This window comes from Saimiri boliviensis, chromosome 9 (assembly GCF_048565385.1).
Source record: "Saimiri boliviensis isolate mSaiBol1 chromosome 9, mSaiBol1.pri, whole genome shotgun sequence".
In the NCBI taxonomy this organism is placed as follows: domain Eukaryota; kingdom Metazoa; phylum Chordata; class Mammalia; order Primates; family Cebidae; genus Saimiri; species Saimiri boliviensis.
Genome location: NC_133457.1, coordinates 32,177,495 through 32,192,778, shown reverse-complemented (window position 1 = coordinate 32,192,778; position 15,284 = coordinate 32,177,495). Strand labels below are relative to the sequence as shown.

The window sequence follows — 15,284 nt, the reverse complement described above, 5'->3', positions numbered from 1 at the left end:
TATCAAGCTGGGGAAAGGGATCTTCTGTCAAACTCTCTCTGAGGAAGCAGCTGGAGGACTGAACGGCCAGTCCGAGAGGCCACTCTTCTTCCCAGTCACCTTGCCTATTGGTAACTCTATCATATATTTATTACATTCCCCTACAGTCATCACCTTTCTTGTCTATCTCGAGATGCTCTTGTCCATTTCAGTATTTCCACTGCCCAGCAGGTGCTCAATAAATGTTGAATAAATAAAAGATGAATGACTGAGTGTGTGAGTGAGTAGAGATCTCACAGGTTAGGGATGGTAAAAACACTACAGAAAGGTACGCTTCTGCTCATCTCTCCCCATGCCGCACTCAGTGACGTTGTGTTAGTAGTTTGAAATCGACTATGGTGAGAATATATATACCACAAAAATGAGCACCTTCTACCAACTCATGCTCCCTTCACCTGCTACTGTCCGTGTTAAACATTTGCTATCACACTACTGATTATACTATATTTCCCATATAAACCTCCAGGAAGCAACCTTTCTTCTATGAGGAAAAAAAAATCATGCCATTTTCTGGAAGACAGTATTTTCTTCTCTCTGTTTCTTTTACTTGTGTGAATACCAGGTGGACAAAACAACCAATACATTAACTAAATTTTTCTTTCTCTCCTACTGATGGTTTTGATGGTGTGCAGACAGCTATTCTTTAGCACCACCAATCAAGCAATGGGTTTTGACATCACCAGTGATGACTCCTCCCACAGCCACCACTCTGCAGCCTCTTCCACGGGTTCTCCTGAGAGAAAAAGTTTAGATTTATGAGAATCCACTTATTATTATTTAACTGGGTCAGCAGTTGAGCTGGTTAAGAAATGTGTGTCTGGATCAGAAATGTGGATACAAAATGCCAAGCTTCAAAGATTTTGAAAACATATATAAGGAAAATGGGGAGAAGTGTGAGATTATTCCCTTTGAAAGCTGCTACCCCAGCCTGATTCCTCTCCAGGTCCTGTTCCAGCTCCCTGATGACGCAATTCATCTCCCCCGCTGGAATGCATTATGCTATCTTGAAAGACTCAGAGCTAATGGAATGCTGAGAAAATCAATCCCTTCTTATTATGCAGGGCTGCTGTTGGGTAAATGGAAAACAAATTCTTTTTCCTCCTAAGTAGGCAGATATAAGCCATGGGAGACACCCTGATTATAGCTTACTCCTGTCCTGCATGAGAGTCTACACACCATTACTGTGCTTAACATGCAATTTGTTCAAAGAGGTCAGGTGCATATCCACTCACAACTCAGTAAGGAGACAGAACTTTTCTCTGCTTCCCGACACCCTGAAGAGGGCACATATCATAATGCAATGCCTTTTGGAGAGACGTATTCAATTGACATCTAATATCCATAATAATATCTACCACTTATTAAGCATTTACAATGTGCCAGGTATCATGCTTTAAAATTGTTCTTTTTTCTTTTTTTTTCCAAGACGGAGTCTCACTCTGTCGTCCAGGCTGGAGTGTAGTGGTGCCATCTCCGCTCGCTGCAACCTCTGCCTCCCAGGTTCAAGCAATTATTCTGGCTCAGCCTCCTGAGTAGCTGGGATTACAGGTGTGCGCTACCACACCTGGCTAATTTTTGTATTTTTAGTAGAAATATTGGCCAGGCTGGTCTCAAACTCCTGACCTCATGCTCTGCTGGCCTTGGTCTTCCAAAGGGCTTGGATTACAGGTGTGAGACACTGCACCTGGCCAAAATATTCTTTCTTTAAGTATTCTATTCTTTAAACAGTAACTTTATGAGGGAGATTCTATTTTTGTCCCCATTTTACAGTTGAGCAAACTAGTTAACATAAAAGGACCAAGGTCACTTCAAGTATCAGAATCTGGATTTGAACTAATTTCTGTTTGATTCCAAAACCAGGACTTCTAAACACATTGTTCCATGCTGATGGTATGTCTCATAACTAGAACCAAGTGAAAGCTACAAGCAGTTTCAGGTTCAGTATAAGGCTCTCAGCTGAAACTGAGTGTATTGTTTCATTCTCACCCTGCTAATAGAGAACTGCCTGAGACTGGATAATTTACGAAGGAAAGAGGTTTAATTGACTCATAGTTCTGCGAGGCTGGGGAGGCCTCAGGAAACCTACAATCATGGTAGAAGGGGAAGCAAACATGTTCTTCACATAAGAGCAGGAAGAAGTGCTGAGCAAAGAGGGAAAAGCCCCTTATAAAACCATCAGATCTTGTGAGAACTCACTCACTATCATGAGAACAGCAGCATGGGGGTAACCACCCCCATGATTCAATTACATCTCGCCTGGTCCCTCCCATGACACAGAGGAATTATGGGAACTGCAAGTCAAGATGAGATTTGGGTAGGGATAAAGCCAAACCATATCACTGAGAATACACAGCCTTGTAAGATAATGAGCTCTCTGACATTGGAGATATTCAAAAAGAAATGGAAAGACGAACACTTCCCAGTATGGTAGGTTTCTTGCTCTGAGAAGAATGGTTGATCAAACCTGCTGCTTGTTGAAGCTGATTGTTCACCAGGGAAACAGAGAAGATATTTTTGGTAAGAAAGTAGACATGTTCCACAAAGGTGGATTAGAAATGAGGGACAAAATGAAAAGATTCAGGCCATAATAAAGAAGGACTTCTTTTTAAGTTTTCAAATTGACAAGTAAAAACTTTATGTATTTATTTTGTACAACATGATGTTTTGAAATATGTATAAATTGTAGGCTGGCTAAAATGAGCTAATTAACAAATGTACTATCTCTCATATTCTCATTTTTTGTGGTGAGAACACGTAAAATCTACTATCAGGTGTTTTTAAGAATACAGGTATTCCCTGGAAATACTGCAGGTTCAAGTCCAGATCACTCTATTAAAGCAAATATCACAACAAAGTGAGTCATACAAATTTGTTATTTTCCCAGTGCATATAAAAGTTATGTTTACACTATACATATATCATACCGTAGTCTAGTAAATGTGCAATAGCATTATGTCTAAAAAAGTGTATAGCTTAACTTAAAAATAATTTATTGCTAAAAACATGCTACCAATCATCTAAGCCTTTACTGAGTTGTAATCTTTTTGCTCGTGAAGTCTTGCCTCTATGCTAGTGGCTGATGACTGGATCAGGGTGGTAGTTGCTGAAGGTTGGGGTGGCTGTGGTAATTTCTTAAAATAAGACAACAATGAAGTTTGCCACATCACTGGACTCTTCATTTTATGAACAATTTCTCTGTAGCATGTGATGTTGTTTGGTAGCAATTTACCCACGGCAGAACTTCTTTCAAAATTGGAGTTAATGATCTCAAATCCTGTTGCTGATGTATTAACTATGTTTATGTGATATTTTAAACCCTTTGTTGTCACTGCAACAATGTTCACAGTATATTCACCAGGAGTATCTACTTACAACTCAGTAAGGAGACAGAACTTCTTTTCTTGGCTTCCTCTGCCACCCCTGAGAGGGTACATATCATCACGCAATGCCATTTGGAGAGACACAACATTTGGAGAGAATAAATGTTGTGTTAGCAGAAATCACTTTCAAGAAATCACTTTCTTTGACCATCCACGAAGTAACTCCTCATCCATTAACATTTTATCAGGAGATTGCAGGAATTCAGACACATATTCAGGCTTCACCTTTAATTCCAGTTCTCTTAGTATTTCTACCACATCTGCAGTTACTTCCTCCACTGAAATCTTAAACACCTCAGAATCATTCATGAGGGGAATCAACTTCTTCCAAACTCTTGTTAATGCTGATATTTTGACTTCCTCCAATGAATCACAACTGTTCTTAACAACACCTAGTATGGTGAATTCTTTCATGAAAGTTCTTAATTTACTTTACCCAGAGCTATCAGAGGAATCACTATCTATGGCAGCTATAGCCTCATTAAAAGTATTTCTTTTTTTTTCTTTTCTTTTTTTTTTTTTTGAGACGAATTTCGCTCTTGTTACCCAGACTGGAGTGCAATGGCACGATCTTGGCTCACCGCAACCTCTGTCTCCTGGGTTCAAGTAATTCTCCTGCCTCAGCCTCCCGAGTAGCTGGGACTACAGGCATGGGCCACCATGCCCAGCTAATTTTTGTATTTTCAGTAGAGACGGGGTTTCACCATGTTGACCAGGATGGTCTCGATCTCTTGACCTCATGATCCATCCGTCTCAGCCTCCCAAAGTGCTGGGATTACAGATGTGAGCCACTGCACCCGGCCAGTATTTCTTAAATAATAAGATTTGAAAGTCCAAACTACTTCTCCATTCTTGGGCTAGAGAATAAATGTCGTGTTAGCAGGCCTGAAAACAATGTTAATTATCTTGTACACTTCCATAAGAGTTCTTGGGTGACCAGGTATATTGTTACTGAGCATTAGTATTTTGAAAGGAATCTTTTTTCTACACAGTAGGTCTCGACAGTGGGCTTAAAATATTTGGTAAACCATGCTGTAAACAGATGTGCCATCATCCAGGCTTTGCTGTTCCGTTTACTGAGCACAGGCAGAATAGATTTAGCATGATTCTTAAGGATCCTAGGATTTTTGGAATGGGAAATAAGCATTGGTGTCAGTGGTAAAGTCATCAGCTACATCAGTCCCTAGCAAAAGAGTCAATCTATCTTTTGAAACTTTGAAGGTAGGCATTGACTTCTCTCTAGCTATGAAAGTCCTTGATGGCATCTTTTTCCAACAGAAGTCCATTTGTCTACATTAAAAATCTATTATTTAGTGTAGCCAACTTTATCAATTCTCTTAGCTTGATTTTTTTGATAACTTGCTGCAACTTTTATATCAGCACTTGCTGCTTCACCTTGCACTGTTATATGGAGATGGCTTCTTTTCTTAAACTTCTGCACCTTTCTCACCACTTTCAGCCTTCATAAAATTGAGGAAACTTAGGATTTTGCTCTGGATTAGGCTTTGGCTTAAGGGAATGTGGTAGCTGTTTGATTTTCTATCCAGATCACTCAAACTTTCTCTGTATCAACAGTAAGGTACTTATAATTTCCTTCAAGAACTTTTCCTTTCATTTACAAATTGACTAACTGGAGTAAGAGGCTTAGCTATTGACCCATCTCAGCTTTCAACATGCCTTCCTCATAAATATAATCACATTTTCTATATCCATTCATCCATTGATGGACCCTTAGGTTGTTTCCATGTTTGCCTATTGTAAACAGTGCTGCAGTTAACATGAGAGTGCAAATATCTTTTCAACATACTGATATCATGTCCTTTGAACATATACCCATTAGTGGGATTGCTGAATCATATGGTAGTCCTTTTTTTTTTTTTTTTTTTTTTTTTGAGATGGAGTCTTGCTCTGTCACCAGGCTGGAGTGCAGTGGTGCGATCTCAGCTCACTGCAACCTCCACCTCCCAGGTCCAAGTGATTCTCCTGCCTCAGCCTCCCGAATAACTGGGAATACAAGTGCATGCCACCATGCCCAGCTAACTTTCGTATTTTTTTTAGTAGAGACGGGGTTTCACCATGTTGGCCAGGATGGTCTTGATCTCTTGACCTCGTGATCCACCCACCTCTACCTCCCAAAGTGCTGGGATTACAGGTGTGAGCCACTGCTCTGGCCTGGTAATCCTATTTTTAATTGTTTGAGGAACCTCTATACTGTTTTCCATAACAGCTGTACCAGTATAAATTTTCACCAACAGCATGCAATTATTTTTCTCCACATCCCACCAACATCTTTTGTCTTTGATAATAGCCATTCTAACAGGTATAAGGTGATAGCTCATTACGGTTTTAATGGGCATTTCTCTGATGATTAGTGATGTGGGGCATTTTTTCATATACCTGTTGGCCACTTGTATGTCTTCTTTTGAGAAGTGTCTATTCAAGTCCTTTGCTCATTTTTAAAATCAGGTTGTTTTCTTGCTAGTGAGTTGTTTGGGCTCCTAATATACTTTGGATATTAATCCTTTATCAGATGGGTTTGCAATTTTCACCCACTCCATAGGTTGTCTCTTCACCCTGTTGATTCTTTTGCTGTGCAGAAGCTTTTTCGTTTGATGTAATCTGATTTGTCTATTTTCACTTGTGTTGCCTACGAGGAAGAACTTCTTTTAGCTAACATGTTATGGACTACGCTCCATGAGGCTGGTCACAGGAAAGCTGGCGACCACGCATAGAGTTGCTTTTGCCTCTACCCTTTCCCAAGACTTCATCATCTTTTACCTGGAATCTTGCTCGTTTCCTAACTGATCTCTCCTCCAGTCTCTCCCCAGCTTAGCACATCCTCACACTGATCTGAGTTATCACCACCCAAACCAATCTCACTTCTCATTCTCTTACTTAAAGACCATTTCACTCCCATTGGCAAGGTGAGCTCCCAGGGAGGCAGAATGAGACAGAGACTAGCATGCAGGGTGTTCATTAGGGAGGGCTCTTGAGATTAATACCTGTAGAAGGGAGAGAAGGAAGCAGGACTGGACACACGGAAGTTGAGCTCCAAAGTCATCACAACAAAGCTTTAGCTAACCTCCTGGGGAGCTCTGAAGTTGGGATGTCCCTCCGGAGTTCTTCTGAACTGGGGTGAATTGACAGAGTATACTTCTGTGTAGACCAATGACTGGTTGCCCCAGGAAGCTAGTATGATCTTGGGATAGACAACTGCATGCATAAAAGAGAGATCCCAGAAGAGAATTGCAAGTAAGGGCCATCTACCAGCAGCACTCCCTGCAGCCAGGAATATGCCATTCAGGACTGAAGGTCATTAGATTCTTCTACACCGATAGAATACCACCCAACTCCTCTGCATGTCATGCAAGGCCCTTCACAGTCTGGCCCCTGCCATGTCTCCAACCCCATCTTTCTCCACTCCTTACTGCTTAACCCTGGTACATTAAGTTTCCCAGGGGATTCTTGAAAGTGCTGTCACTTTCAGAATTTGTACATACTATTCCCTCTTAAAAGGATGCCCTCAACTGCTGTATTACTTTTTAATGGCTGCTGTAACAAATTACCACAAACTTGGTGGCTTAAAACAATACATATTTATTCTCTTGCAGTCCTGGAGATCAGAGTCCAAAATCAGTTTTCCTGAGCTGAAATTGAGGTGTCAGCAGGGCTGTGCTCCCTCCACAAGCTGGAGGGAAGAATCTGTTTCCTTGCCTTTTCCAGCTTCTAGAGCCACATTCTTTGCATTCCTTGGCTCATGACTCCTTCCTCCATCTTTAAAGCCAGCAGCAGCACAGCATCTTGCTCCACTGTCGCATCAACTTCTGCTTATGCTGCTTCTGCTAAACCTACCTTTGTCTCTCCCTTATAAGAATATTTGTTACTGCATTGATGGTCCAGCTGGATAAAACAGAATGGTCTTTCCATCTCAAGATAATTAGCTTAGTCACATCTGTTAAGTCTCTTTTGCCATATTATACAGTTTGGCTGTGTCCCTGCCCAAAATCTCATCTTGAGTCATAATAATCCCCACATGTCAAGGTCAGGACCAGGTGGACATAATTGAATCACGGGAGCCATTTCCCTAATAGTGTTCTCATGATAGTGAGTGAGTTCTCACGAGATCTGATGGTTTCATAAGGGGCTTCCTCCTTCGCTCAACTCTAATTCCTCGCCCTTGCCACCATGTGAAGACAGATGCATTTGCTTCCCCTTCTGCCACAATTGTAAGGTTTCCTGAGGTCTCCCCAGCCCTGTGGAATTATGGGTCAATTAAACCTATTTTCTTTATAACTTACCCAGTCTTCGGTATGTCCTTATAGCAGCATGAGAATGGACTAATACACCATATAACCCCAGGCTCCAGGGATTAGGACTTGATCTCTTTGGGAACCATTATTTACCTACCCCATCTGCCTTGCCCACTTACCTTTAAATCTCAGCTCAATTGTTAACTCGTGTGAAATTTTTCCTGACATTCCCAAGTGGGTAGAATTGACAGCCCTTTTTGTTTCCCAGCACTTTTCCATGTCTTTATTTATTGATTTCCCTGTTGTGCTGTACTTCATTTATAAAACATGAATTCATTCATTCATTGAGAAATTTCTACGTGCCCAGCCATTGTTGTTAATTTTTAGGGTTAGGGAAGTGAACAAACTGGACAAAAAGCCCTGCCCTTGTCTGACTTCTATTCTAATGAAGGGAGATACGCAATTTTTAAGAGAAAAGAAAAACAAATAGCGTGTTAAAAAAAAAAGTGCTGAGGGAAAAAATATATCCAGGTATAGGAGATTATGCATGCAACAGGGGAAGACGGAGGTAGTTGCAACTTAAAACAGGTGGTCAAGGAAGGTCTCATTGAGATGGTGACATTCAGTAGTCTTAAAGGAGATTAGGATGGATATCTAGCAGAAGAACCTTCTGGGTGGAGAGAACTGCCAGTGCAAAGGCTCTGAGGTCAGAACATGGCTTAGGTATCCCAGTGACAGATAGGGGAGCTCCTAGAGTTTTGAGCAAAGAATCGGTTTACCAATGCTGTCCCAAGACTTGGGCCTGGACAAGATTGGTAAAGACTACAGGTGTTAAACACAGGTGGGAAAATGATGACTCTATCAGCAGGTGAGGGAAACCAGGAGGAAATTGATTCAGGTGGGGAGGAGAGAAAGTAATGAACCTAGTTTTTAAAATGTACAACTGGAGATGAAGGTGAAACATCCTAGTGGAGAGGCCCAGATGAGGGTTGACAGAATTTTAGATTTGAAAGATCATCTGGTCTACCCCTTCATTCAAGAAATATGAGCCTGCAGTGGTGGCCTCTCCTTCTTACCCTGTTCTCCACCTGCTACCAAGTTTCTGCATCTTGCCATCCCTCCCTACTGCTAGGCTGCTTGCTCGTCTCTTCCCCACCTCCAGGACTTACCTCCAAGCTCAGCTCCTTCAGTAACGTTAACTGGCCCCATGTCTCTATGATTTTATCCTCTTCAGGATTCCTCTGTCCTTTATGATCTGGTATTTCACAATATCTAGGGAAAGGGTATGTAAGTTTTAATAGAGAAAAGAATGTAAGTTTTGCAAGCAGACAGATAGGATTAAAATCTCAGCTCAGCCACTTCCTAGTATGTGATCTTAGGAATTCATTCATCCTCCCTGGGCCTTAGTTTCTTCATATTAAAATGTTCTTAAAGGACTGAAATGATAAGTCTACTTCATAGACCTACGTGAGTATCCAAAGACAACGTCTACAATGCACCTGGTATGTATTAGGCACTCAGTAAATGCTGATTCTTCCTTCTCTGACTGCTTGCCCCTTGCCCATAGTTCCACTGTCTGCAGTTGGCATTTTTATCCTTCTCCCTTTTCCCTTATTATATTTAGTTAATGTTTTATTTATAAATACACATTTGTAACACATTTTATTCCAGGCCACAGCAGCACAGATAAGAATACAAGATTATGGGAAACCTTTTCTTGTAATTATCTACTTGAATATATGTAAAAATAACCTGTACAATTGTCCCTGTCAATTTTTAAAAACTTATTTGGATTTTTTTCTTTTTTTGAGTTGGAGTCTTGCTCCTGTCAAGCAGGCTGGAGTGCAGTGGCACAATCTCTGCTCACTGCAACCTCCATCTTCCAGGTTCAAGTGATTCTCCTTCCTCAGCCTCCCAAGTAGCTGGGACTACAGGCATGTACCACCATTCCCAGCTAATTTTTGTATTTTTAGTAGAGATGGTGTTTCTCCATGTTGGTCAGGTTGGTATCAAACTCCCAACCTCAGGTGATCCACCCGCCTCGGCCTCCCAAAGTGCTGGGATTACAGGCGTGAGCCACCATGCCTGACCTTGGAGATTTTCAAATATAGTCCACAGTAGAAGAGAATAGCACAATGTACCTCCAAGTACTTGTTACCCAGGTCCAATAACTGTCAACCTTAACTAGTCTTATCTGTCTGCTATCCTCAATTTTTATTTCTGGAGTATTTTAAAGCAAAATTTTAGACATCATATTATTCCACTCATAAGTAATTCAGTGGGTGTCTCCAATATATATGGATTAATTTTAGTTTGCTAATGCTTCCATAACAAATGCCATAGGCTGGGTGGCTAAAGCAATAGACATTTTTTTCCTTTCACTTTTAGAGGCTGCTAGTCCAGATGAAGGTGCTAGCAGGGTTAGTATCTCCTGAGGCCTCTCTCCTTGGCTTGCAGATGGCCACCTTTTCACTGTGTCCCCCACATAGCCTTTTCTTTTTGCTAGTGCCCCACCCCATGGCTCTTATTCCTATAAGAACACCAGTCCTATTAGTTAGGACCCCACTCCATTCCTACTAGATTAGGTCCTCATTTACCCCAGTTACCTCTTTAAAGGTCCTTCTTCTAATACAGTCACAATGGAGGTTAAGGCTTCAACATGTGAATTTTGGAGAGATACAATTCAGTCCATAACAGGACTATAAAAATATATGAGCACAATACTGGCATCATGCTAATAATATTAATAATAATAATAATGGCGTAATACTCTCTAGCATCCTGTCAATGTTCAAATTTTTCTGGTTATTCCCCAAACATTTTGTTACTAGTTGGTTCATTTACATCATAGTTCAAAAGATGGAGGGGTTTTTATGTTTTTGATTTTTTAAAAGAAATACAGATTCCTAAGCCCCACCCTGTTGGAGCTTTCACCTTGCTGCCTGTTCATCAGGCAGCCCCTATGGGGTCATGATACTTTTCATTGTTATTGCTACCTCAGTAGAAATTTCACTATATTCTCATCAGAATTATGCCAACGTTGACAGACTTCCATCAAGAAAGTGTGTCTTTACAACAAATGTCATTAGCAATGAAATTCACTGATCAATTTTTCACACAGCACAGTTTCCAGTTTTTACCATTTTATATATAGTTTATTGATGTTATTTTCATTGGCATCAATTATTATTATTATTTTTGAGACAGAGTTTCACTCTGTTGTCCAGGCTGGAGTGCAGTAGTGAAGTTGCTCACTGCAACTTCTACCTCCTAGGTTTAAGTGACTCTCCTGCCTCAGCCTCCCAAGTAGCTTGGAACATAGGCACCCGCCACCACGCCTGGTTAATTTTTGTATTTTTTTTTTCAGTAGAGATGGGGTTTCACCATGTTGACCAGGCTGGTCTTGAATTCCTCTCCTCAAGTGGTCCACCCCACTCAGCCTCCCAAAGTGCTGGGATTACAGGCATGAGCTACCATGCCCGGCCTCTTTTTTTTTTTTTCAACAGAGATGGAGTCTCACTCTATTGTCCAGGCTGGTTTTGAACTCCTAGCCTCAAGCAATCCTCCTGCCTCTGTTTAAATTTTACAACAAAATTTGATTCATTGTCAAGTTTTTGTCCATGTCAAATTTTACCAATTATAACATCTGCCTTCATGGATTTTACTTCGTGGCCATTATTTCTACCAAATCCAATTTTTCTTGATCCTATTTGGATGTCTACATTTTGTCAAGAAGATTTGACTCTTCAGGCAATTTTCCATCAATAACCATTTTTTTTCCTATATGTAGTTTTAGCTGTTAATTTGTGTTGGTCATTTCCACCAATAATATTTATTATTAGTTTGATAAACGGCTGAGAGCTTGGATTTCTTTCTTTATGTATTCATGAAAAAATGTTACGTATCTAAGAGATATCAAGGGAGATAAAGTGTGGGAGTTAGAAAGTGACAAAAAGACACACACGCAGAGGGAGATGGAGATGGATTGAGAAAGAAGCTGCAGCTGTCTTAGGATAATGTTTGCTAAGCTCTCTGAAGGGCCCCCAAAATACCTTGGAGGTCAAATGGCAAGATTAAAACAACATGGTGGCTCCAATATGGTTGGTGAGAATGGACTGGACAAATAGTTCAGGACTTTAAGTCCTGGGAAGTTAAACACACAGCTGTTATCCTTCTACCCCTAACCCTTTTCGGTTTTATGGCTTTTTATTTCCTTCCTATTCCTATTCCCCTCTGTTCCTGTCTCCTTCTATTGCCCATAAAATAGCTTCAGCAGAGGTGACCTTCCATTTGGGTTTAATCAGTGCCTAGCACAGTGCCCTGCGTGCAATGAATGTTCAATAATTATTTATTGACTAGTTTATTTTAAAGCATCATCCTTATGAGTTAAACTCCCATAAGCTAGGCCACTGTTAACAAATCAAAACACATCGAACTCGATCTACCACTTCCTGGGGGGGGTAAGTGGGTGGATGGAGCCAGATTCAGCAATTCTGAACTGTTGGGAGGCCTCTCAATCTGTCTGCAGAATTGAAGCTTGAAAAGTTTTATTTTTTGCCCACGTTCCCTAGCAAATGCCTGCTGCACACCCACACACTTAGCCAGCAAGAAAAAAAGAAGAGCTGCTGGAAGAATTATTCCTGTGGGACCAATAATCATAGGAGCAGCGTCCCCAAAGCTTTCCATCCAGTCTGAGCTCCCAGTTCCTCGAGTCCAGCCTCACAGTTGTCTGGGACTGAAGCCAAGGAGGAGGGAGGCTTTGACAGAAGGGCTACAAATGGTAGCCCCTCCTGGGAGAGTGAGGCCTGGGTGGGAGTTGAGGGGGCCAGTGGTGAAGGAAGCAAAGACACAGCCGAGCTGAGAGAGAGAGAGAAGAGTAGATCAGAAGGGGACCACAAAGCTAAGTTTTTGGCTAACGTTTTAAATGGCTTGGAATGGCAGCAGCCTGAACTTAACCATGTGATTGCAATGTTAAAACTTGAGGATTAGGCCAGATAGCTCACGCCTGTAATCCCACCACTTTGGGAGGCTGAGGCGCACAGATCACAAGGTCAGGAGTTCGAGACCAGGGTGGCCAATATGGTGAAACCCGTCTCTACTAAAATTACAAAAATTAGCCGGGTGTGGTGCCACGCACCTGTAGTCCCAGTTACTCAGGAGGCTGAGGCAGAAGAATTGCTTGAACCTGGGAGATGGAGGTTGCAGTGAGCCAAGACTGTACCACTGCACTCTAGCCTGGGCGACAGAGTGAGACTCTGTCAAAAAAAAAAAACCCAAAAAAACAGAAACCCCCGCTGAGGGTTAGCAAAAAGGAAACAGAGGGAGCAAGGGAAGGATGCCGGCTAGCCATCAAGAAAATAGGAAAAACAAGAGGGAAGGGCTAGACTCATGTTTCTCAAACTTAGCTGCAAGTTGGAACCAACTAGGGAGCTTTAAAACACTGAAGCCTGGGCCTGCCACCAGACTGATTTAATTGACCTGGGGTGGGTTTTGAGTGTCAAAATTTTTCAGAAGTTCCCCAGGGGGTCTACTGTGCAGCCAGAGCAGAAAGCAGCTGGGCTTGATCATTGAAGATGGAAAAGGAAAGGAAACATGATCTCCCTGTGTCTTCTGTGACCCAGCAGTGCAGGAGAGAGGGACCTTGGGCCTGCCTACTCTCCGGTATCCCTGTGACAAGTTGTGGTGGCTCCATGGAAAGAACTGGGTATGTGCATCTCAAGGCCTGAGTTCTCGTTTCAGATTGGCCACTAGCCACTGTGTGACCTTGAGGGCACGGGACACAGAAGACCTGAGCTCACTAACTCACTGAGTTGTGGGCTGGTCATTTCCTCACCCTGCCTTCGGTTCTCCCATGAAAACTGAGGGTGTTGATCTCCAGCTCTAAAACATTCCAAATTTCTACTTTCATTAAAATAGCCCAGTCACTTTAGTTCAACAGATTTTTTTTTCATGAATTATTCAAACTTAGGAGTTGAATGTTGAAAATAACATGTTCGCAGTGTCCTCATTAGGAAGCGTTTAGCTGTGAATCTCCTTTCTTCCACTATATTTACAAAGCCTGACTTCTGCAAAGTTTCGGGGATGAACACAATCAGTCACAAAGTCTCTAGAGAATGCCACGTGGAAATTAAGTAAATAATAAACAACCACCTGATATACAGAGATGGTATAATAAAGTGAGCAGGAGGGAGTACCTGTGGATGCTCAGAAGAGCTCCCAGCCTTCCATGAGCCGCTCAGCCTTGCTGGCTTCAGTGCCAGTCCTGTTCGTGAACATGTACTGGAAGCCTATTTTATAGAAGGGGAATGAGACAAATAACTCTTGCCCCTAATAAGCCCAATCTGGGAAGTTCAGGCAGACACATAAACAACCAATGATGACAGAGAATATGAATAAGAGGGAGACTGTGGTACAGGCTTTTAATTTCTGGCTTTCTCTTTGATTTTTTTTTTTTTTTTCAGACAGAGTTTCACTCTTGTTAACCAGGCTGGAGTGCAATGGCACAATCTCGGCTCACCGCAACCTCTGCCTCCTGGATTCAGGCAATTCTCCTGCCTCAACCTCCTGAGTAGCTGGGATTACAGGCACGTGCCACCATGCCCAGCTAATTTTTTGTATTTTTAGTAGAGACGGGCTTTCACCATGTTGACCAGGATGGTCTCGATCTATTGATCTCGTGATCCACCCGCTTTGGCCTCCCAAAGTGCTGGAATTACAGGCTTAAGCCACCGCGCCCGGCCTTTTTCTCTTTGACTTTTAACCATCAAACAGGAAATTCAAAATAAGCAGAAGTTGGGCCTGAATGATGACACCCTTCAGAGGGGCCCAGAGAGTCTGTCATCACACACCTAGACAACACAGGGCTTTGGTATAACTGCTTCTAGAGATAAGATTGTGAAGGTATGGAAATAAAAACAGTGATTTGTATATAATTTGTTATAAGGTTATAAATATATTGTAACACTGGAGGAAAAACAGTTGTGGGGTTTTTTTTTTTTAAGAGATGAGGTCTCACTATGTTGCTCAGGCTGGTCTCAAACTTCTGGTCTCAAGTTATCTCTTGCCTCAGCCTCCCAAAGGGCTAGGATTACAGGCATGAGCCACTGCACCCAGTCCAGGAAAGGTATTTCTAAAGAACCAAAGTGACAGCAGATTCATTTAGTTAATTTTCAGAATCCTTCTCTTATATTACTGCTTCATGATTAAACAACAGCCACCCAGGGCAACTGAGGAAGTTCTACCTGGTGACTATGCTCATGCTTATCACTGCAAGAATCAGAAGACAATAATATCTGGGAATTTTCACAGTATGTGTCAAGGAGGTAAGGAATTTAAAATGCTAAGACATTTGTGATTCCACTTTGCTTTGCATTGGAAAAGATGGTTGTAAGCTGTTAAAATGTAAACCAGTAATTCCCAAACTCTAGCGTTCATCTGAATCACATGCAAAGCTTGCTTAAAACACTGATTGCTGGCCTCACTCCCAGGGTTTCTGATTCAGCAGGTCTGGGGTAAGGCCAGAGAATTTGCATTTCTAACAAGTTCCCAGGTGATGCTGATGCTGCTGGTCAGGGACCAAGTTTTGTGAACCGCTGACATTAACGCATAATTTTGC

General features: G+C 41.8%; 1 long non-coding RNA gene across 3 annotated transcripts in view; it reads right to left on the bottom strand.

Moving 5' to 3' along the window:
- Positions 1-15,284, bottom strand: part of LOC141585616 (uncharacterized) — a 238,187-nt gene that overhangs the window by 168,033 nt on the left and 54,870 nt on the right. For all 3 annotated transcript variants that reach the window (XR_012519187.1, XR_012519188.1, XR_012519189.1), the window contains exon 3: positions 8,839-8,941. This is a non-coding gene — a long non-coding RNA (uncharacterized LOC141585616). The remainder of the gene's footprint in view (positions 1-8,838; positions 8,942-15,284) is intronic.